General features: G+C 43.5%; 1 long non-coding RNA gene across 1 annotated transcript in view; it reads right to left on the bottom strand.

Annotated features, from left to right (window-relative positions):
- Positions 1 to 2,000: 2,000 nt before the first annotated feature.
- LOC119627708 (uncharacterized) overlaps positions 2,001 to 23,025 on the bottom strand; it is a 95,049-nt gene continuing 74,024 nt past the window's right edge. The window contains exon 2 of the long non-coding RNA XR_005243935.2: positions 2,001 to 2,293. This is a non-coding gene — a long non-coding RNA (uncharacterized lncRNA). The remainder of the gene's footprint in view (positions 2,294 to 23,025) is intronic.

Here is a 23,025-nt window from a genome sequence, read left to right as displayed (position 1 = left end):
ATGGGATAGTTGAACTGAGTTTAAAATAAATTGGCCAAAAGGACCAGGCACGGTGGCTCATGCCTATAATCCTGGCACTTTGCGAGGCCAACGTGGAAGGATTGATTGGGTCCAGGAATTAGAGACCAGCCTGGGCAACACAGTGAGACCTTATCTCTCCAAAAAAATTTAAAAATTAGCCAGACTTGGTGGTGCATGCCTGTAGTCCCAGCTACTTGGATGGCTAAGACAGGAGGATCGCTTGAGCCTGGGAGGTCAACACTCCAGTGAGCTAAGATCATGCCACTGCACTCCAGCCTGGGTGACAGAGAACCTGTCAAAAAAAAAAAAAAAAAAAAAAAAAAAGAAAAGAAAAGAAAAGAAATTGGCCAGGCTGAGCATGGTGGCTCACACCTGTAATCTCAGCACTTTGGGAGGCTGAGGCAAGTGGATCACCTGAGGTCGGGAGTTCAAGGCCAGCCTGACCAACAAGGAGAAACCCTGTCTCTACTAAAAATACAAAAATTAGCTAGGCGTGGTGGTGCATGCCTGTAATCTCAGCTTCTTGGGAGGCCAAGGCAGGAGAATTGCTTGAACCCGGGAGGCGGAGATTGCAGTGAGCCAAAATCGCACCATTGTACTCCAGCCTGGGCAACAAGAGCAAAACCCAGTCTCAAAAAAAAAAAAGAAAGAAAAAAGAAATTGGCCATAAGGGCTGGGTGCAGTGGCTTATTCCTGTAATCCCAGCACACTGGGATGCCAAGGTGGGAGGATCTCTTGAGGGTAGGAGTTTGAAGTCAGCCTGGGCAACATAATGAGACCCCATCTCTACTAAAATAATAATTATTAATAATAATAATAATTTAAAAATTGGCCAAAAAAGACAGAAATGTTGGAGAGTTTTCTAGGTAAAGGGAGGAATGTGAGTGGATGTACTGTGGAGGGAGAAGATGGTGAATTTCGGGAAGAATAAGCAGTTTGCAAAAGAGACTGTCTAGGAACATGCTGGGAGATTAGCCCGCAAGGATGGTCAGAGGTCAATCATGAGGGGGCAGATGTGCTGAGAAATTGGCCATTTGTCCTGTAGCTTTGGGGAGGCTTTGGAGATTTAAATGTAACCTCTACATCAATACATTTAGCATGGATTCATCCTTCCTGGCCTGTCAGCCCTTCTCTCCCCCACTGGCGTCTCTATTTTTCTGATCTCTCATTTTCTTTCCTGTCTTGGCCTCACGCTTTGGGATTTAACTATAGTCTGCCTTTTCACCATGTATCTATCTGCTGTGAAATCTTCCTCTCCCTTTATCTGTTACCAGATGTAAAGCTCTGTGACAGCAAGGATTGTGCCTGTACTCCTAAAAAATTCTAAAGTGTGGCATATGCACCATCTGTGATAAGTGAGGTGATTTTAAGTAGCATACAACAAATATTTTTCTTTTTATATATTCACAGCATTATACGTTTTAGAAATATATTTAATATACTTATTTTAATGTGTAATAAGAAAAAATACAACTTAACCAAATCTGTTATTTTACTGATGTGTTGTATTTAGGATGAAGGGTTTTGTTTTGTTTTTTTTAAAGACGGAGACTTGCTGTGTTGCCCAGGCTGAGAGTACAGTGGGGCGATCTCAACTCACTGCAACCTCTGCCTCCCAGGTTCAAGTGATCCTCCCACCTCAGTCTCCTGAGTAGCTGGGATTACAGGGGCATGCCATCATACTTGGCTAATTTTTGTGTTTTTAGTAAAGACGAGGTTTCACCATGTTGGCTAGATTGGTCTTGAACTCCTGAGCTCAAGTGATCCACCCGCCTTGGCCTCCCAAAGCGCTGGGATCATAGGCGTGAGACACCACAACCAGCCAGGATGAAGTTTAAACAGGGTTTAAGTTAAAGAATTAGTTGACTTAGAGAAAATATTGGTGGCCCACAGAATAGAAAAAATTGCATAGTAGGTATGCAAATAACTAAAATTTGAGATCTTGCATAGGCTTAACAAATAACAGCTGGGAAATTGACTTGATTTTAATTAGTTTATTCTACATATTCAGGATGTTTTGCCTAAAAGCTAACAGTATAAATCCTGGAAGGAAGGAAGAAGGAATTAGGGAGAAAAGAAAGGAGAGAAAGAAAAGTGTTGGGAAAGAAGAAGTGCCAGTCTTGGGCCTTACAGTCTGAGGTTTCCATGCTGCTGGATTGGGGTATGAGATGAGCTCATAGTTCTGTTTCAAGACTCTGAACCCATCACAAGGGGATCATCAGGTGTCCAGGAAGAGGTTGGAGTTCCATATCCTCACAGATGAGAAGATTACCTGGGTAGGAGGCAGAATTGTATCATCGTCTGGTTGTCTTCCCAGAGTCTAGTTTCGCTTTGATATCTTCGTGTCATCAGTGCTTGCTGGGAAAAAACAACTTTTCCTCTCCTATACTGTCGCAATTCTGGTCACCAAAATGTATGGGCTTTCCCTCCACACCATGCAATTCTCCACTTTGTGGAAGACACTGACTTAATTGTCATACAATGTAACTCAATTTGATGCTATTGACTGGGCATGGTGGCTCAAGCCCATAATCCCAGCACTTCAGGAGGCTGAGGTGGGAGAATTGCTTAAGCCCAGGAGTTCAAGACCAGCCTGGGCAACATAGCAAGATCCTGTTTCTACAAAAAATTTTTAAAAATTAGCCGGGTGTGATGATGTGCACCTGTGGCCCCAGCTACTTGGGAGGCTAAGGTGGCAGAATCGCTTGAACCTGGGGAGTTGAGGCTGCAGTGAGCTATGATGATGCCAATGCACTCCAGCCTGGGTGACAGAGCAAGACCCTGGCTCAAAAGAAAAAAAAAAAAAAAAGAGAAAGGATGATGTCCACCTGGAAACAGTGTCAGATCCCACAGGTTAGGGGCTCAGTCCCACAAGACTGCCCTCACTTCAGACACAAGTCCAAGTTGTTACCTGTGCTTCCTTCGTTCCTTCCTTCCTTCCCTCCCTCCCTCCCCTTTCTTTCTTTCTCTCTCTCTCTTTCTTTCTTTTTTTTTCTTTCTTCCTCCCTCCCTCCTTCCCTCCTCCCTCCCTCCTTCCTTTCTTTCTCTTTCTTTCTTTCTCTCTCTTTCTCTTTCTTTCTTTCTTTCTTTCTTTCTTTCTTTCTTTCTTTCTTTCTTTCTTTCTTTCTTTCTTTCTTTCTCCCTCCTTCCTTCCTTCCTTCCTTCCTTCCTTCCTTCCTTCCTTCTTTCTGTCTCTTTCTCTCTCTCACTTTCTTTCTTTCTTTCTTTCTCTCTCTCTCTCTCTCTCTCCTTTTTGAGACAGAGTCTTGCTCTGTTGCCCAGACTGGAGTGCAATGGCACAATCTCAGCTCACTGCAACATCCACCTCCCTGGTTCAAGCAATTCTCCTTCCTCAGCCTCCCGAGTAGCTGGGATTACAGGCACATGCCACCATGCCCAGCTAATTTTTGTATTTTTAGTAGAGATGGGGTTTCACCATATTGGCCAGCCTGGTCTCTTGGCCAGGTTGGTCTTGAACTCCTGATCTCGTGAATCACCCACCTTGGCCTCCCAAAGTGCTGGAATTACAGGCATGAGCCACAGTGCCTGGCCTGTTACCTGTGTTTCTGACCTACTGGCTATAAATCAGAGATCCCCATGACCCCCTCCTGAAGTTTGATCATTTGCTACCACTGCTCACAGAACTCAGGAAAGTGATTGACTTAGTATTACCCATTTATTATAAAAGGACTTGTAGGGGAGTTTTAAACTTCTCCTCTGTTCTCTGAAGGTTTGATAAGTTGAATCTATGAAAATCAACTGACAATAGATAAATGAACAGGAGAAAAGGCATGCAAATTTATAATGCATGGGAGAATCTCAAAGTATGAGATTCAAAAAAGGGCGAGATACTTGAAGCTTAAATAGCAGTTTGAACTACAGAGAAATCGAACTTGGAGGTTCCTGGAGGGTGGTGGTGAAAAGCTATCGGAGGGTGAGGGGAGAGACTGCATTGTGAATAAAGATTGTCTTATTGTGCAGATAAAATCTCGCAGGTAGCCGCCCTCAGAAGAATAGGTGAAAAGTCTGTCCAGGCCTTGTGTCCTGGGAGTTGAGTCCTCTAGTCTCCTCTCCTGCTGTGTGAATTAATCTTCTCTGGTTAATGAAGATATCAGGGAGGAGGTTCACAGCAACTACATTCATTCTGAAGGAACTTCCCTTAGATACGGGAAATTGCAGAGAAAACATCTCCTTGTGCTTCAAGAGGGCCTTGGGAGGGAATGAGAGGTGAGAGGCAAGGGATCAGGAGGTCAGAGAGATTCTCCGGTAGTTCAAAGCACTCAGCAGGCCAAAACACCATACTTTGGGGCACTGTTTTGTGAGTCCCAACAGATACATCTCAGGACCAGCCAGATGGAAGAGATGCATGGGACAAGTCATAGAGGTAGGGGCACAGCTCTCCTATGCCCTCTCTGGACCACCCTCCACCACCTCCACATGTTTCAGCAACCTGTAAACTCTCAGAATCCTGTCCTTTTGGGTTTTTATAGAGGCTTCATCACTTAGACATGACTGGTTAAATCACTGGCCGTTGATGATCATGTCAACCTTTAGCCACTCTCTCCTCCTCCGAGGTCTGGGGATGGGGCTGAAAGCCCTCTAATCACGTGGTTGGTTCCCATCCAACTAGCCCCCATCCCGAAGCAACCCAGGAGCTCCCAGCCATCAGTCACCTCCTTAGCACACAAATAAACCCTTATTTCTTCCCAGATTCCAAGGGTTTTAGGAGCTGTGTGCCAGGAAAGAAAGACCAATATATGTATTTCTTATTATATCACAACATCACAGTGTCTCTTCTTATCCCTTGCCCCACAGCACCCACCCCCTCCCCCGACACACACACACACATCCTTCTCAAGGTCATGATCATTCAGGGAGCAAAAGCACCGAGACGAGAGGTTTAACCCCAACTAAAACCAGAACATGTTCACTTCAATGGGTTTCCTCTGGAAGAAGTTCATATTTAAAAGTTTTTAATGTCTGTTTACCTGTTTACCCAGTTAAACACTTGGTCTTTGGTTAAAGGAATTTTAGGTAATAGTTCAGAGGTGGGAGAGATTTGGGAGTTTTGAGAGAAGCAGGACTTAACCTTTGGCTTTGACATCATAGTCAGTGTAGGATGACCTGAAGGATAAACACACTTTCGAAGGTCTAGAATGCCCAATGATAATGTCACCCCAGCCTGTTGATTCTCTCTTTTGGTTCCCATGTCCACAAATACAAAGGTATTTTCATGTGACCTCTTGGGTCAGTCAGATCACACAGGGGACATCTGGCACTCTCAGAGGGTCTCATGGAAAAGGGTTTAGTGATGAGGTTATTTACTGAGAGGAGTGGGAGTATGAAGCTCTCCAGGTTTAGCCACAGTGGCGCTGGTGCTTCTCCAGGCCTGATGAAGCTGGGGTAGGGGTTGATGTTACAGAATTGGGAAGGCAGGAGCTGTGGTCATATTAGAGTGCAGCCACTGCCAAGATGTGGCCAGGTGAGGAGGAAACAGAGGGCTTAGCACTCCAGTGTCTTTTTCTTCCTGTCCTTTGATTTCCCGCTGGTGCCACCCAGTGGTCAAATAGAAATGGAAGCCAAAGACCAAGCAGATTGGGTGATGCAATCCACAGAGAAGGGGAGAGGAAGAGAAGGGTGAGGAATTGGCCTGACAGGTGAAGAGAATAACTGGCTGTCCGCTCTCCCCACATCCAGTTCCTGGAGACACCCTAGCCCCATCCCCTGCTTGAAAATCGTGATGCTCACAGAAAGTCACATCTGCAGGATGTTAAAAAAAGAAAGATAGAAAATAAAGGACACTTTTATGCTTTATGCTCTGTAGATGTCAGTGACATTTTTGCATCTTTTGCTTACCTCAAAACAACTTTGTGAAATACATATTATGGAACTAAGTAGGTAAGTGTGTCTTGCTCAAATCACAAGGAATGGAATCATTAACTTGACCCTCATGTCTCTAAGCTTTGCTCTTTCTTTTAGACTACTGTCTTTCAAACTGTGAGTCTCAAAGCCTTGGTGAGCCTTGAACCAATTCCGTGAATTATGACCCGCATTTTGAAAATAATGAAATAGAACTGAAGAGAACAGATTGGATGTCAGAGTGTATTACCCATAATACAGGTTAATATTATTTCTTGAAACTTTAACACATTTAAGTGTGTGTATGTGCTTTTGTGTATTAGGCTGTGATGTAATCTATCACAACTACACACATAAAAAATACAACAGGTATTTCTTCCTAAGGTTTCTGTTAAAGAAAGTCCAGGCCAGGCACAGTGGCTTACGCCTGTAATGCCAGCACTTTGGGAGGCCGAGGAGGGTGGATCACTTGATGTAAGGAGTTCGAAACCAGCCTGGACAACATGGCAAAACCCCATCTCTACTAAAAATACAAAAAAATTAGCTGGGCATGGTGTTGGGTACCTGTAATCCCAGCTACTTGGGAGGCTGAGGCAGGAGAATAGCTTGAACCCAGGAGGCAGAGATTGCAGTGAGCCGAGATTGCACCACTGCACTATAGCCTGGGCAATGAGTGCAGAGTGAGACTCCATCTCAAAAAAAAAAAAAAGTCTGAAAGCATTATGTTAGACCATCTTCTCTTTTCACTCTGCTTATTCTTTCATTCATTTGTTCATTCATTCTTATTTATTGAACATCTTTTATGTGCCAGATCCTGAACTCAAACATCGCCAGATTTTGAATTCGGTATCATCATCTCATGCATTTGTTCAGTGCAAATTCTTTCTCCATTCTCCTTACAAACCCTGCTTCACCACTTTCACTTTCCTAAACGATCCATGGCCTCTTTCATCCTGGGGACCTTTGCAAAACTCCACCTATCCTTTTCCCCTCTCTCTGTGAGCTAATTCCTAGTCATCCTTCAGTTCTAGAATCCTGCCTCTATCCTCAAAACCTGGCTTTGGTTCTTGAGGCAATAAATAAAGCTGCAAGTTATTTGACACTCACTCCAAAGAGGTAGAAACTATGTCACATCTGCTTGACATGTACTCATGACTGCTTCAACCAATAAAGTATGGTGGAAGCGAAATGGTGTGACTTCTAAAGCCAGGTCATCAAAGGTCATGCAACTTCCACCTTATTTGCTGGAACACTCACTTTTGGAGTCCTGAGCTGCTGTGTAAGAAATCCAAGTACCCAAGGCCACCATGGTAGAGAGACCATATGTAGGTGTTCTAGGGGACAATTCCAATTAGATCCAGCATTCCAGCCATCTCTGCCAGGGAGCAAGACATGTAACTGGGTTATCTTGTACTCTCCAGACCAGCCCACCCACAAAATGGATGACACTGAGTGACCTCCATTGACGCCACGGTTAACACAAAAATCACCCAGCTGAACCCTGCCTGAATTTGTGACCCACAACATTGATGAGATATAAGAAAATTGTTATTGCTTTGAGCCACTACGTTTTGGGATGGTATTTTGTGCAGCAATGGATAACTGCAACAATTCTCTCTCTATGTGCTTCCACAGCATTCTGTTTTGTCCCCACTGTGAAGTTTATTGCATTGCAGCTTAACTTTCTAAGATCTACTTGTCTGTGTTTCCTAACAGAAAATATGAAACCTGAAATGATAATTTGCTGCTAATTATATTTCTAATATCTAGCATTGGCTCCACACAAAATATGGACTTAATAATTATTTTTTTTAAATTTGGATTCAATTTTTTTAAATTTTGGGAACAGAGTTTATTACAGGTAAGGTGTTCATATGTCTGTGTCTGCCTGGACCGACTGATCTGATGTAATTATTAACAGAATCCTCTTTCAGTTTCAAAATGTAAAGGATAAATGATATGAGCACTCTAATTAGAGGGGTCCTTGTGGGACCAGAGAAGGATTCTGAGTGATGCCCATCAGATTTGTTAGAGTCTGGATTTGGCTCTGGTTGGATAAGAATATTGAATTTTTAGATGAGCAATTTTAAAGAGTGACTGTTATTACCCTTGTCACCATTATATTTTGATTATGTGCTCTATAATTAGATGTTGAAAATGCTAATGCATATTAATACTTGATTGATTTGATTACCCATCATAATTATACTTTGATCACTTTTGATAAATATATTGATTCATTTTTTATTTACTTCACAGTATTCTTTGTATAACTGCTTTGATAATATCTGATTACATCTTAATATTTGATTGCTTTGAGTAGTTCTTGTTTTAACCATTGGGAAGTTGGATCACATTAGCTATGATGAACCTGACTAGTGGTTATGAGGGTAGATTTTGCAGTAAAACAGACCTGGGTTTGATGTTCCGCATTACTTACACTGTGTGACACTGGGTAGGTCACTTAACCTCTCTGGCCTTTAGTTTCCCCATCTTTAAAATGGAGATAATAAAAGTTGCTCATGAGGGTGCCTGGTGGATTAAATAAGATAATCATGTCTTAGTAGGGTATTCTGGCTGGTCCCTAACTGACATTCTAGATAATTCTCATGTGTAGATGGATGATATTCCCTACTCCCACCCAAATATCTATTTGCATGAGCTGATACACATTAAGGCTTTTTGTTGATGTTGTTTCAGGAGGAGGTTCAGGGAGAAGTCATTCTGGGTAAGGTGCTGAAGAGGGAGAGAGGAAGAGAAGAGGAATGAAGGGGAGGCCATGAATGGAGGCTCCATTCTGCCATTCAGGCCACAAAGTCAGAGGGCCTGGCCAAAGGGGCAAGTGGGCTGACATCTGGCCACTGGGTTGCATTTGCTTGGGCGGTATGAGTATCTTTTCTAATTCACACAGAGGAGCCATGAGAGCCGCTCAGAGGTGTCACATGAAAGAAGGACTCGGTTGAGATTCAGTAGAAATGAAAGAGAAGAGAGAGACTGAGCGCAAACCCTGAAGTTCCTATGTGTGTGAAGGGTTTTGTGAGACTCTAGGCATCAGAACAGCAGTTGAGACCTGGGAGGGCCTCTCTTCCCCCAGTGCTGCAGTTTGTGCCCTGGATCCCAGAGTGCTCTGTGGGAGATGGCTGTGCCTGGTGGATCAGCCTTCTCATGGGGTTTGGGGACATTAGTGTGTGTGTGTGTGTGTGTGTGCACGTGCATGCACACACGTGCACATGCTGAGAGGAGGAGAACATGGATGGTACGTGGGTGAGGGTGACCTCTAATTACTGTAATAGCTAGAAATTATAGAGCATTTAGTTCCAGGTACTTTGCCAAACACTTTACACACATTATCATTTTTAATGGTGACAACAATCCTGTGACAATAACCACGAGTACTTTTAATTATCCCCATTCTACAGATGGGAAATAGAGGCAAAGAGAAATTAAGGAACTTTTCCCAATGTTACAGAAAGTAGAGCTGGGATTTGAATCCAGACGGTCAGATGCCAGAGTCGCTACTCTTAGTCATGACCCTATATTGCCTCCTCATCAGGCGAACTGGAACTATTCCTGACATGGGTGAGTCCCCTACTCCTACCCCTGGGGTCACCAGGAGCGGGGAGGAGCTCAACCGCTGCGTAAGCCCATGCTCCCCAACTCACTGAAATCTGTGTTACTGGGATCCATCACTTCCTTCAGCCTGGGGACACTGTGTTTTGGATATAAAGCACACTTGCCCAGGACCTGGCTCTGGCTTAGGACTCAGTAGAGAATTCTATTTTTAGTGTTCTGGATGATTGGCTTAGCAGTTCCTTTCTTGAGTCATGTTTTTACAGATGAGAACACAGAGACCATCTTAGCCAAGTGAGTGCCTCACTTTGACCTACTGTTGTGCCTGTCCTTGTCTCTGACCCAAACTGAGTCCACAGAGCAATGGGATGGCCTGCCTTCTCTCTAGCTGCTGGGAGACTCAGGTGTGGGTAATGGTCCTCTGGCACTGGGCCACTGGAGAAGGAAGGCTATTAGCTGCCCATCTGCTGGCTGCTGTTGCTGGCTGCTATCCAAATGACCCACAAGCCCTGGGAACATTCAATGACCAGACACAGCCATGTGCTCCTGGAACACCAGAGCGACCACCCCATACTGAAAGGACACCTTTCCAGAATCCCATATGAGTCCCCACACATTAGCAAGCCTCTTCTTTTTAATCCATCCTTCCTTTGCAGAAAACTGATGTACCTACCTCTCATCCCTGAAACTGTGAGATGTTATCTTTTTCTTTTCCATCCGTCTATTTCATAACTTTTTGAGTACAGTGCAGTAATTTTTTTAATATGTTATCGATTTACAAAATTGAGATGTTACCTTTTTCCTTTATATATATAAAGTTACATTTTTTGGTCATGCATGGATTTAAAAAAAATCCTTCAAGGAAATAGAGTAAAATGCTAATAAGTCTGTGGGAGATGCGATTATGGGTTAATTTAATTTTCTTCTCTATACTTCTCAGTAAGAATATTTTGTTTTTTATGATACAAAAGGAAGTGAGTTTTGTTTGTATGTGTGTTTTTTTTTTTTTTTTTTTAGATTGTTGCCTCTTTTAATATTTTATTCTATCTAGTGGAAACTGTAGTGCAACTTTATTTCAAGTAGGCATGGTGTTTTTTGCTTTTACTCCATTTTGCTCCCTGAAATTTCTCTAGGATGGATCTGTTCTACTAAGGAGGAGGTGGACTAGAAACCAAAAGTACAGACTCAGGCAACTTCTCATACAGATAGAAAGAACTTTGAACCGAAAGTCAGAAGGGTGAGTCCTTCTTCTGGCTCCACCAAACACTAAGCACCTTCGTCTTTTTTTTTTTTTTTTTTTTTTTTTTTTGAGACAGAGTCACACTCTGTCACCCAGGCTGCAGTTCAGTGGCATGATCTTGGCTCACCTCTGCCTCCTGGGTTGAAGCATTTCTCCTGCCTCAGCCTCCCAAGTAGCTGGGATTACAGGCACGTGCCACCATGCCTGGCTAATTTTTGTATTTTTAGTAGAGATGGGGGTTCGCCATGTTGGCCAGGCTGGTCTCAAAACTCCTGACCTCAAGTGATCCGCCTGCCTCGACTTCCCAAAGTGCTGGGATTACAGGTGTGAGTCACCGCGTCTGGCAGTCTTTTCATTGGTAAAGCCACTTAGACTCCATGGCCTCTGCCATCTCTTCCAGGCCTGAACCTCAGTGAATCTTTGCTATCTTGTGGAAATCAATTGGAAAATGGGGCAACAATTAGCTTACAGCTGACTTTGTTAGACTATAATGATTTAAATACTTGAAGATCCTGGTAGTTCAAATTAAGTATGAGAATGGCTCTTTTGGTGCTGAACAAAGGAAGAAAACTCAAGTAGCTCTTCTGATGCTGAGTAAAGGAAGAAATCTCAATCTGGCAGGGTTTTCCTGGAACTGGTACTTGACATATTTTTTTTTTTTTTTTTTGAGATGGGGTCTCACTCTGTCATCCAGGCTACAGTGCAGTGGTACAATCATAGCTCACTGCAGCCTTGACCTCCTGGGCTCAGATTTCTCTCTTCTCTTTTTATGTACACATGTATGTAGGTATGTGTACACACATATATATGTATATTCATATATGTAAATTTTTCTGAACTATTTGGGAATAAGTTGCATAGATCCAAAGCTGTTTCCCTGGTTCTCAGTGCAGTCCAGTCCTGACCTGGATGTCCGTAAGCCTGGGGCCATATATTCCCTCCCATCACTCCCACTGCCACCAGCACACCCTCAGAATCAGACCTAGCATTTTTCCTCTCATCAGAAAGCCCTCCCTCTACCCACCCAGACCAGAACTCCACTGTATGTGCCCATTCTTGGGTGTTAAAAAGGAGAGCATTTAACTTGATTGGTTCCCTTGGGAGAAGAGGCCAGCTCCCCACTAGAGTGCAGTGGTACGATCATAGCTCACTGCAGCATCAAACTCCCACCTCAGCCTCCCAAGCAGTTGGCACTACAGGCATGCACCACCACACCTGGCTAATTTTTTTGTATTTTTTGTAGAGACTGGTTTTCGCCGTGTTGCCCAGGCTGGTCTTGAAATGGACTGAAGTGATCTGTCTGCCTTGGTCTCTCAAAGTTCTGTGATTACACGTGTGAGCCACCATGCCTGGCCTACTTGGCTTTTTAATTTTTTTTTTTGAGTTGGAGTCTTGCTCTGTCACCCGGGCTGGAGTGCAGTGGCGCAATCTTGGTTCATGGCAACCTGTGCTTGCTGGGTTCAAGTGATTCTCATGCCTCGGTCTACTCAGGCTTCCTGAATAGCTGGGATTACAGGTGTGCACCACCACGCCTGGCTAATTTTCGTAGTTTTAGTGCAGATGGGGTTCCACCATGTTGACCAGGCTGGTTTCTAACTCCTGACCTCAAGCAATCTGCTTGCCTTGCATCGGCCTCCCAAAGTCCTGGGATTATAGGCGTGGGCCACTGCACCTTGTCTAATTGGCATATTTTTAAGGTAGAGAAGAACCCACATGGGATAGGAAGGACAGAAGATGGTCTAGCGTTTATGGGCAAAAGTATGGAGGTGGAAAGAAGCCCATCCCATGTGGTCAATGGACGGGACACAAAAAGTCAAAAACACGAAGAGGAAGCCAGAAACGTCTCCCAGTTGGGGAGAGTATAAAGTGTCGTGTGCCTCTTTTCTCATTCATGGTGCTGTGTGGTAGCAACCCAGCAGCAGCCTCCATGTATTCTGTGATGGTTAATTAATCCATTTTGTCTTCCTTTAGTTTAACTGTAAGTTTAAAGTAAATATTGATATTTTCTAAGATATAAAAGCAGTCACTCATGACATTGCACTTCAACAAAATCAAACAGTTTTGGTGACCAAAACTCACAGAGATTTCTCCTAATTGGATAAAAAGATAAGGTCTCTGCTTTTTCATTTGCCTGATTAATTACTGCTATGAAACCCTTGAAAACAGACATGGTCTATAAGTGGTATCTGTTGTTCAATCGAGGACATGTTTTTGAAAACCTTTTAAATGGGCCTAGAGAGTTATTGACTCTGAAGTGAATCACTGAACTGTATGTTTTTACAAGTAACATGCCAGCAAAAACCGATTTTTACTAATATTCAAGTTATAGTCACCATAACTGTGGTTTGTCCTAAACCTACCAGCATCTCCAGCATCTACCAGCAGCTCCAAGATAATGGGAGTAAATGGCATCACCATTGACCCAGGGGACTAGGCTAAAAATCCAGTAATCACTCACAACTTCTTCCTGCCTGTACTTCTCTCTCTCATCCCTGCTCTGTCCAAGCCCCAGTGTTCTTGTCAAGTTCATTGCCTAAGAGCAGTATCTCTCCAGGTGTCTCCGGTGTCTCTTCCTACCACCACTTATGTTAAAGCAACCGTGATACAGCTTCGATGACTAGAGGAACACCAGGGTCCTTAGTCTTGTGCCGATTTAGATGAAACAACATGGACACACGTAGAGTGGTTTTAAGGAGCTTTGAGTGTAATAGGTTAGAAAGTGTAGCAGGACAAGCTGCAGACAAAACCCCTCAGACACCGAGTTAAAGAAGGAAGGGCTTTATTCAGCCAGGAGCTTTGGCAAGACTCACGTCTCTAACAACTGAGCTCCCCCAGTGAGCAATTCCTGTCCCTCTTAAGGGCTTACAACTCTAAGGGGGTTCAAGTGAGAGGGTCATGATTGATTGAGCAAGCAGAGGGTACGTGGCTGGGGGCTTCATGCACCGGTAATCAGAATGGAACAGGACAGGATAGGGATTTTCACAGTGCTTTTCCATACAGTGCTTGTAATCTATAGATAACATAACTGATTAGTCAGGGGTCAATCTTTAACTACCAGGCCCAGGGTGTGACGCCGGGCTAAATTTGCCCATGGATTTCATTTCTGCCTTTTAGTTTTTACTTCTTCTTTCTTTGAAGGCAGAAATTGGGCATAAGACAATATGAGGAGTGGTCTCCTCCCTTAAAAGAAGGAAGAAGCTCCCCCATTCAGAGAAGGAAGGGAGTTCCAAGCCAAGAGAGGAAACCCAATGTGCTTGCTGAAAAGTGGCTGCTTATGAGTAGGCTGGAGGCTGGAGGAGATGGTGTCTGACTTGCATAGGGCTCAGGGGATTGATTTGACCAGGCATGTCATTCACGTAGCCCATGGAAAAACTGACCGTCCCACCCTAGCCTTATAATATGCAAATGCAGGGCGCCATGATATTCTACACACATGGGGATATGTGGGGGTGGCCATGTTGTCAGGCACATGTTGGGGCAAGGGCAAGAGGACAAGGGTGGGAATCTCCATATTTGGGTGGACCTAGTTTCTAATGGCCTACATTTGCATATCAAAGCTTGCCAGCCCAGCTCTAAGAGCTGGGGCTTTCCTGCTAGACAAGAAATGTTTCTGGAGCTGCTTTAAAGGAAACAAAAACTTCCCACGGACCCCTTTTCCTCTCTATCTGCCTAAAATAATTTCTTAATAACTCCTATAATAACTGTATCTATTAGGCCTGGTAGAAAACTAAATGCATCCCAGATGGGTGAAGTGAGGAGATTTTAACGAGGAGACAATTTGAGAAATGTAGCCGAGGTGAATGGAAAAGCAAGGAGCAGTGGGGCACCTGGATGACAAGAAGAGTGATGCCCTTACTACTCCTAGCACTGGGGGCAGTGGGAGGTTACTGTGTTCCCAAGACTCAGTGAGAGCCAATGGAAGAGGCTATGGGCTGTGGCCACCCAGTGGTTGCTGTGGTCAAAGAGAGCATGTGGAAGAAGCTGTGGCCTGTGTAGCACTGAAGTTGGGGTGAAGGGATAAAAACACCAACCCTTCCTCCTCCTGTCTTCTAGTCTTGTTGGTACCTCCTACTGGCCAAACCCAACTGACACCAAAGGGCAAGGGAGCTCAGGAGGTGCAGTCCTCAGGCTCCTCCCTCCTGTACTAAGCACCCAATGCTGGTGAGGGTGTGGAGCAATAGGATCTCTCATTCATTGCTGGTACAAAAGGTACAGCACTTTGGAAGACAGACTGTTTCTCACAAAGCTGAACGTGATCTTATCATACATTCCAGCAATCATACTCCTTGGTATTTCTCCAATGGGCTGAAAACGTACATCCACACAAAAATCCTCACAGGAATGTTTCTAGCAGTTTTATCCATAATTGCTCAAACTTGATCAAAACCGTTTCTCTGCACAGAGTAGGGCAGAGACAGCAGAGTGGGTCTGGAGGCTTAAATGAAGAGTAACTAGCAACGCAATCACCCCCCCTGCACCTGAACTATTGCAGTAGCCTCTTAAAGTCTTCCCTGCCTCCAGGCGTGTTTTCTTTCCTAAAGATTCCCCATAATGCAGATGTCTATTAAGTCCACTTGGTGCAGAGTTGAGTTCAGTTCCTGAATATCCTTGTTAACTTTCTGTCTCGTTGATCTGTCTAATGTTGACAGTGGGGTGTTGAAGTCTCCCATTATTATTGTATGGGAGTCTGAAATGCTTGTCATCACTGGCCATCACAGAAATGCAAATCAAAACCACAATGAGACACCATCTCACACCAGTTAGAATGGTAATTGTTAAAAAGTCAGGAAACAACAAGTGCTGGAGAGGACGTGGAGAAATAGGAACACTTTTACACTGTTGGTGGGACTATAAACTAGTTCAACCATTGTGGAAAACAGTATGGCGATTCCTCAAGGATCTAGAACTAGAAATACCATTTGACCCAGCCATCCCATTACTGGGGATATACCCAAAGGATTATAAGTCATGCTGCTCTAAAGACACATGCACACGTATGTTTATTGCGGCACTCTTCACAATAGCAAAGACTTGGAATCAACCCAAATGTCCATCAGTGACAGACTGGATTAAGAAGATGTGGCACAGATACACCATGGAATACTATGCAGCCATAAAAAAGGAGGAGTTCGTGTCCTTTGTGGGGACATGGATGCAGCTGGAAACCATCATTCTCAGCAAACTATTGCAAGAACAGAAAACCAAATACTGCATGTTCTCACTCATAAGTGGGAATTGAACAATGAGATCGCTTGGACACAGGAAGGGACACATCATATACCAGGTCCTATTGTGGGGAGGGGGGAGGAGGGAGGGATAGCCTTAGGAGATAAACCTAATGTAAATGACGAGTTAATGGGTGCAGCACACCAACATGGCACATGTATACATATGTAACAAACCTGCACGTTGTGCACATATACCCTAGAACTTAAAGTATAATAATAAAAAAAAAAGTTAAAAAAAAAAAAAGATTCTCCATAATGCGACAAGAATTTTCTTTTTAAAGCAGAAATCTCCAGGTCACTCCCTTCTTACAACGCTTGAGTGACTTCCCGTTGCTCCCAGGATAAAATTAGAACTCCCCAGCATGGTGTCCAATGTCCTGTGAGCCGCATCTCTATCCACCCCACTATTCCTTTGCACTCCATGCAATGCTGGGAACATAAACAGCTCTCTCGTCACTCACCTTAGCCCCTGCTTAGCCACACCCTCTGCCTGCAATATTTTTTTATTCCATTGTGCCTTACTCAACATGCCTTTTCCCCAGCTGGTTAAATTCTGCTGCCCCACCTTTTGTTAGGTTTGGTTTTTATTTTAAGACTGCACAGGTTTCTTCCCATTTTTGTTTTTGTTTTTAAATAGACTTTATTTTTTTCTAGCAACTTTAGGTTTATAGAAAAATCAAGCAGGAAGTATAGAATTATCATGAACTTCCTTTGTACCCCCTCCACAGTTGCACTTGTTATTAACATCTTATATTTATATTAGTGTGGTGGTACATTTGTTATTATTGATGAATCAATATATGTTCTTATTAACCAAAGTCCATAGTTTACATTAGGGCTTACCCTTTATGTTGTACAGCTCTGTGGTTTTAACAAATGTATAATGTCAAGTATTCACCATTACAGCATCTTAAAGAATAGTTTCACTGGCCTAAAAATCCCCTGTGTTTAACCTGTTTCTCCATCCCTCCCTCCCCTTAAACCTGCGGCAACCACTGATTTTTCTTTTTAACTGTCTTCATAGTTTTGCCTTTTCCAGAGTGTCATATAGTTGCAGTCATACAGTATGTGTCTTTTTTCCGACTGGCTTCTTTCTCTTAGCAATGTGCATGCATATCTTTCCATGGCTTGAAAACTTTTTTTATTGCCAATAATATTCCATGGTACAGATGCACTGCAGTTTGTTTATCCATTCTCCTATCGAAGGACATCTTGGTTGCTTCCAAGTTTGAGCAATTGTGGATACAGCTGCAATAAACATTAGTGTGAGGGTTTTTTGGGGGATTGTAAGTTTTCAACCCATTTGGAGAAATACCAAGGAGCATCATTGCTAGAATGGATGGTAAGACCATGTCCAGCTTTGTAAGAAATTGTCTGACTTCCAAAGTGCTGTATCATTTTGCATTCTCACCAGCAATGTGTGAGAGATCCCATAGCTCCACATCCTCACCAGCATTTGGTGCTGTGTCTTGGATTTTGGCCATTCTAATGGGTGTTGTTAGAAATGAGTTCTAGGGGCTGGGTGTGGTGGCTCACACCTGTAATCCCAGCACTTTGGGAGGCCGAGATGGGCAGATCACGAGGTCAGGAGATTGAGACCATCCTGGCTAGCACAGTGAAACCCCGTCTCTACTAAAAATACAAAAAAATTAGCCTGGCGTGGTGGTGGGCGCCGGTAGTCCCAGCTACTTGGGAGGCTGAGGCAGGAGAATGGCGTGAACCTGGGAGCGGAACTTGCAGTGAGCTGAGCTTGCGCCACTGCACTCCAGCCTGGGCAACAGAGTGAGACTCTGCCTCAGAAAAAAAAAAAAAAGAAATGAGTTCTAAATTTCTCTTCAAAGAATCAGTATGTTAGTATGTTCAATTCTTTGCCTTCTACTTTTAAACTTAACTTCCTTGTAAAGCAACTTTTTCGATTACCTGCTTCACCCTGATTCATTCCGATTACATGCTCCACCCTGACTCATTCCAATTACCCTCTCCACCCTCACTTATTCCGATTACCCACTCATTTTACACCCTGACTCATTCTGATTTCCGGCCCTACCATAACCATTTTCCCCGACAAACCATTCACCCCGTCACTCTCTTTAAATTAGCCAATCAGAATTAGTTTAGCCTGTGAGGTCTAACCCTAGCCAATAGGAGAACGACACAGCAGCAGGCACCACTACTTGAGTCGGGGATAAAAACCCATTCCCCTCCCTTGTCCAAGTGTGTGCTCACCATTGCTCCTTCTGTAAGGGTGCACCCTTCTATAGAAGTACATTGCCTTGCTGAGAATGAAAAAGAACATTTTATAGTCGAGTGTTGTTTCTTTTGTGGCACCAAAACTTTATTTATAACAATTTGAGGGCTCGCTGGGGATTACATTCCCCGCTGGGGGCGGTCTCTGGTTCTCTCTCATGAGGAGGGCGCTGCGCCCCCTGGTGGCCGCCTCAGGGGTGAGAAATCAGGACCTGCAGTGAGAGGAATAACCCCAACTCTCAGCAATGCGGAAACTTGCCAGCAACCTGGCTTAAAGGATCCTCACATGCTGCCACGACGACTCTGTGCACAGACCAAGGAAGGAGAAGCTGCGGGAGGTGGTAAAGTACTTCCTTGGTGGTCAAATTCTGGAGGGCTAAATGTGTGTGGGGGTGAATGATCACAAACAACCCTACTTGTGTGTTGGTCATGTGGATGGTGACAAGTCCTACTGCTGGAAGGAGTGAGTGGGTCCTCTCCGCGGTTCCATAGCTACTTTATATGGCTTAGGGCAGACCCTGTCGTGGGATTTATTCCAGCACGCCAACACTAAGAGGGGCCTAATTCTCCCTTGGGAGAGCAGCCAGAGAGGACAACAAGAGTGGCAACTGTACAAGGGACCCTCAGAGGGGGAAAGGGAGGAAACAGGTCAACCTTCCAGAGCAGTAAGGTGAGACATCCCTGGTTTGAGGGGTTGAGCCTTCCACAAATTTCAGGGGGTTGAACCTCACACAAACCTCCGGTGGTAAGAAAAATATTCAGAACTCCCCTTTCCTTTCTTCTAGGGGGAAGAAAGAGTAGCTCCATTCCCACTGGTCCCTCCCCTAGGGAAAGGGGAAGGAGAGGGGAGAACAACAGTATAAGCAGCTGACAGAGGCAGGGAAAGACCAGCGAAGAGGAAAGAGAAACTGGGAGGAGAGGAAGTGAGAGAGAAAGAGACAGAGTCAGAGAGGTGGGGGTGGGAGGTGGGAGGGGATGGGGGGTGGGAGGGGGTGGGGGTAGAAATAACAGCATAAGCAGCTGGCAGAGGCAGAGAAAGACCAGCAAAGAGGAAAGAGAAACTGGAAGAGGAAGTCAGAGAGAAAGAGAAAGAAAGAGACAGAGTCAAGGAGAAAGAGAGAGAGAGACAGAGAGAGAAAGAGACAAACAGGGAGTCAAAGAGAAAAAGAGACAGAGTCGAAGAGAGAGAGAAAGATAGAAGTAGTAAAGAGAAAAGAGTGTATTGTATTCCTTTAAAAGCCAGGGTAAATTTAAAACCTATAATTAATAATTGAAGGTCTTCTCGGTGACCCTATATAACACTCCAATACGGGCTTGTTGTCAGTGTAAACAAGGGCGTAGCCCAAAAGCACTGAGGCCACTGACAACCTGTAGCCTTCCAAATAAAAAATCTTAACCTAGTAACCCACGGATGGCTCAAATGCATTCAATCTGTAGCAGCAACTGCTTTGCTAATAGAAGAAAGTAGAACCCTCATTGTGAGCACACCTCATCAGGTCAGAACTATTCTAAGTCAAAAAAAAAAAAAAAAAAAAAAAACCCATTAGGTTTCCTAAATCTTAATCTAAATCAGGATCTAAATCTTAATTACCACACAAAGGTCTGACCAGACCTAGGAGGAACTCCCTTCAGGACTGGAGGATAGATGGTTCCTCCTGGGTGATTGAGGGAAAAAGAGGCAATGGGTATTCAGTAAGTGATAAGGAAACTTGTAGAAGCAGAGTTAGGAAAATTGCCTAATAATTGGTCTGCTCAAATGTGCGAGCTGTTTGCACTCAACCAAGCCTTAAAGTACTTACAGAATCAGGAAGGAGCCATCTATACCAATTCTAAGTTAATATGGACTGAACGAGGTCTTATTAATAGCAAAGAATAATTGAAATCCCAAACTTACAAGGTTTTCAACAAAAGTAAAGTTTGCTGAAAGTTAACAGTGTAACATGTATTATCCTAACTTCTAATCTTGTGGCTTTAGACAGTCTAGTCCACAGACATGAAGGAAGTTCACTTTGGAAAAGAGTGGTTATCATCTTTGAGGAAAAAAAGGCTGGATGGGGGGAGAATTTATGTAAAAAGGAATGTTGTGAAAGGAATGAGGCACATCCCCCATATATCTCCCAACTTCCTGAGCCCAGCACAAACACATTCCTCCATATTTCTTTCAAACTTCAGAAAAACATCACCTGGGAGATCTCCGATAAGGAATGCTAAATGTATAATGTTAACCAATTGTAATGCTGTAACCGAGAGAATTACCTTGTTCCCTGTAACTTTACATATCCTGTTTACATCGGGCTATAAAAAGCAAGCACTCGCATTGTTCGAGGCCCTCTTGTATGCTGTGGAATGGAGGGACCAAGTTCGAACTTGTAGTAAAGATCCTTGCTGCTTGGCTTTGACTCTGGACTCTGGTGGTCTTCTTTGGGGAACAAACGGTCTGGGTATAACAGTTGTATGGTAAATTCTTGTCCTAAAATAAATTAACTGGTTGTTTAAAGGATGTTTGCAACAAGTCCGAAAGTTGAGGCATGTCAAAGAAGTGTCTGTGAAAGTCGTGAGAAAAAAAAGTTATAAAAGGGAATTTATATAAGAAATGTTGTATAATTTAAAAGTAATTAGGCCTCCTGAACGTAAAACTATTGAAGAAACAGTTTGTGTGCAAGGTGTGTAAGGAAAGTAAAATATACCTTTGGTAAAAGGGTTATAAGGAGGCATAAGAATGTGCATTCTTTCCTACATTAAAAGGTTAAAAAATATTTTGTTTTAAAGGTTCAAGCAAGTTTTGAAACGTTAATTGTAAAGGAAATCCTGTGTGTAAACATATTGGCTAAGGTTAAAGGGGTATCATCCAGTTTTTCTGTGAACTTGACATTAAAATAAAAGCACAACAGGTTTTTCTCTAACCTGCTCTTTAACAAAAATTATAAAAGATTAAAAAGAGTCTATACAAATCTTACCTTATGGTCAGACATTAAAAATTGGAGAAATATGTCTACAAGGTTTTATTAAAATTAAGTTTACCATTAATAACACACTAATATAAAGGTGAAATTTAGCTTATCTGGTATAAAAATCATACAGGATGCATTGTCAAATATAAAATGGTGTTTGGCTTTCTTTGGCCTAAAAATAATAAAAATAGGTGCTCAAGGAAATTTCTCAGTAAGAAGGCACCAAGGACTATAAAGTCCATTGCTGATGTCCCCACATTTAAAACAAAAGATTAATTTCTTAGAAATTATATAGTTGGTTTATCTTCCACTTTCCTTTCCCTCAAAACTAAAAGTCTTTTAGCACTTGTACCACCCCTAGAACTTCCAGTAAACCAGCACCAGCCTAAGGATCATGTTCTCATCAAAGGGTGGTAAAGAAGGAAAACTCGAGTCAGCCTGGGAAGGACCCTGTCTTGTGCTGCTAACCACCAAGACTGCTGTTCCTACAGGGGAAAAGGGATGGACTCATCACACCCGAGTCAAGAAAGTGCTGCCCTCTCCAGAGTCATGGGCCATAGTTCCAGGGGAAAAGCCTGCCAAACTAAAGCTAAGAAAAATTTAACTCTCTTTCATCTATTCTGTTACTCCTTCTTCTTTACTCACTCTGTTGCTGACCATCTAACTGTTAACATAACCAAGTCAGTTTCACTGCAAACTATTGCATTTGATGCTTGCCTTGTCATACCCTGTGGGGACTTGCCAAGTCAAAGACAGCTCTCTACTTCAGAAAAGTACCTCTGTCTCTCCTGACTCTCCTTGGACTGGGCATTCATGAATTGGGACCATTTAATCTGGGGAGATTTTGATAAAGACCCCAGTGTCAACCAGGAATCTTGCCTCCCGATGTAGAACTTTTATGCCGTAGTTGGTCCAACATTCTGTGGACCACTAAAGAGCAAGGATGAACTGCCTCAACTGATTTTTGTAATTTCCTAAAACCATACATTCATTTTACTAGAGGGACAGCTCCCCTCCACCCCTCCGCCAACTGTCAACTAAACCAGTGCAATCCTATACAGGTTATTATCTGAAGTCCCCAAAGTTCTTCCCCTTTTCTAAGCCAGTTCCCTTCTTTAAGCTGGTTTTATGGTATGAGGGGGCTGAGGTTTCAGGGACATACCCTATCGGATTCTTTGAAATGCATTTCTTTGATCTCCTGCCACCTGCACCTTCCTCTAAGCCTTCTTCCAAAACCCCTCACAATGGAACAATTGCTCCTCCTCCATCTAACGACAAGACCAAAATAGCTATCGTAGAAGTTAAAGACTTAAAACAAACTTTGGCAATTAAGACAGGATACCAAGATGCAAATGCCTAGCTGGAATGGATCAAATATTCCGTCTACACGTTAAAAGCAATTGTTATGCTTGTGCGCATGGCAGGCCAGAGGCCCAGATTATCCCCTTTCCATTAGGGTGGTCCTTCAGTAGACCGGGAGTGGGCTGCATGGTAGCTCTTTTCCAGGATTCTACAGCCTGGAGTAACAAGTTGTGCCACGCTCTCTCTCTGCTATATCTTGAAGTCTGGCACCCTGCAGGTCAGCCCCTGAGGGCCATCCAGCTTCCGTCTCCCAACACTAAGTTCACTTCGTATCTCTCACAACAGGGAGAAAACTTAGCATTCCTTGGAGACCTGAGGGGATGGAGTGAGCTTAAGAATTTTCAAGAGCTTATCAATCAGTCAGCCCTTGTTCATCCCCGAGCGGATGTGTGGTGGTATTGTGGTGGACCTTTACTGGACACTCCGGCGAATAACTGGAGTGGCACTTGTGCTTTAGTCCAATTGGCTATCCCTTTCACCTTGGCATTTCATCAACCAGAGGAAGGAAAAATAAGACATCGTAAAATGAAAAAAGTCCCTCATGAGT

This window comes from Chlorocebus sabaeus, chromosome 27, assembly GCF_047675955.1.
Source record: "Chlorocebus sabaeus isolate Y175 chromosome 27, mChlSab1.0.hap1, whole genome shotgun sequence".
Classification (NCBI taxonomy): domain Eukaryota; kingdom Metazoa; phylum Chordata; class Mammalia; order Primates; family Cercopithecidae; genus Chlorocebus; species Chlorocebus sabaeus.
The sequence above is the reverse complement of the archived record's forward strand: the minus strand, read 5'-3'. Positions and strand labels throughout refer to the sequence as shown.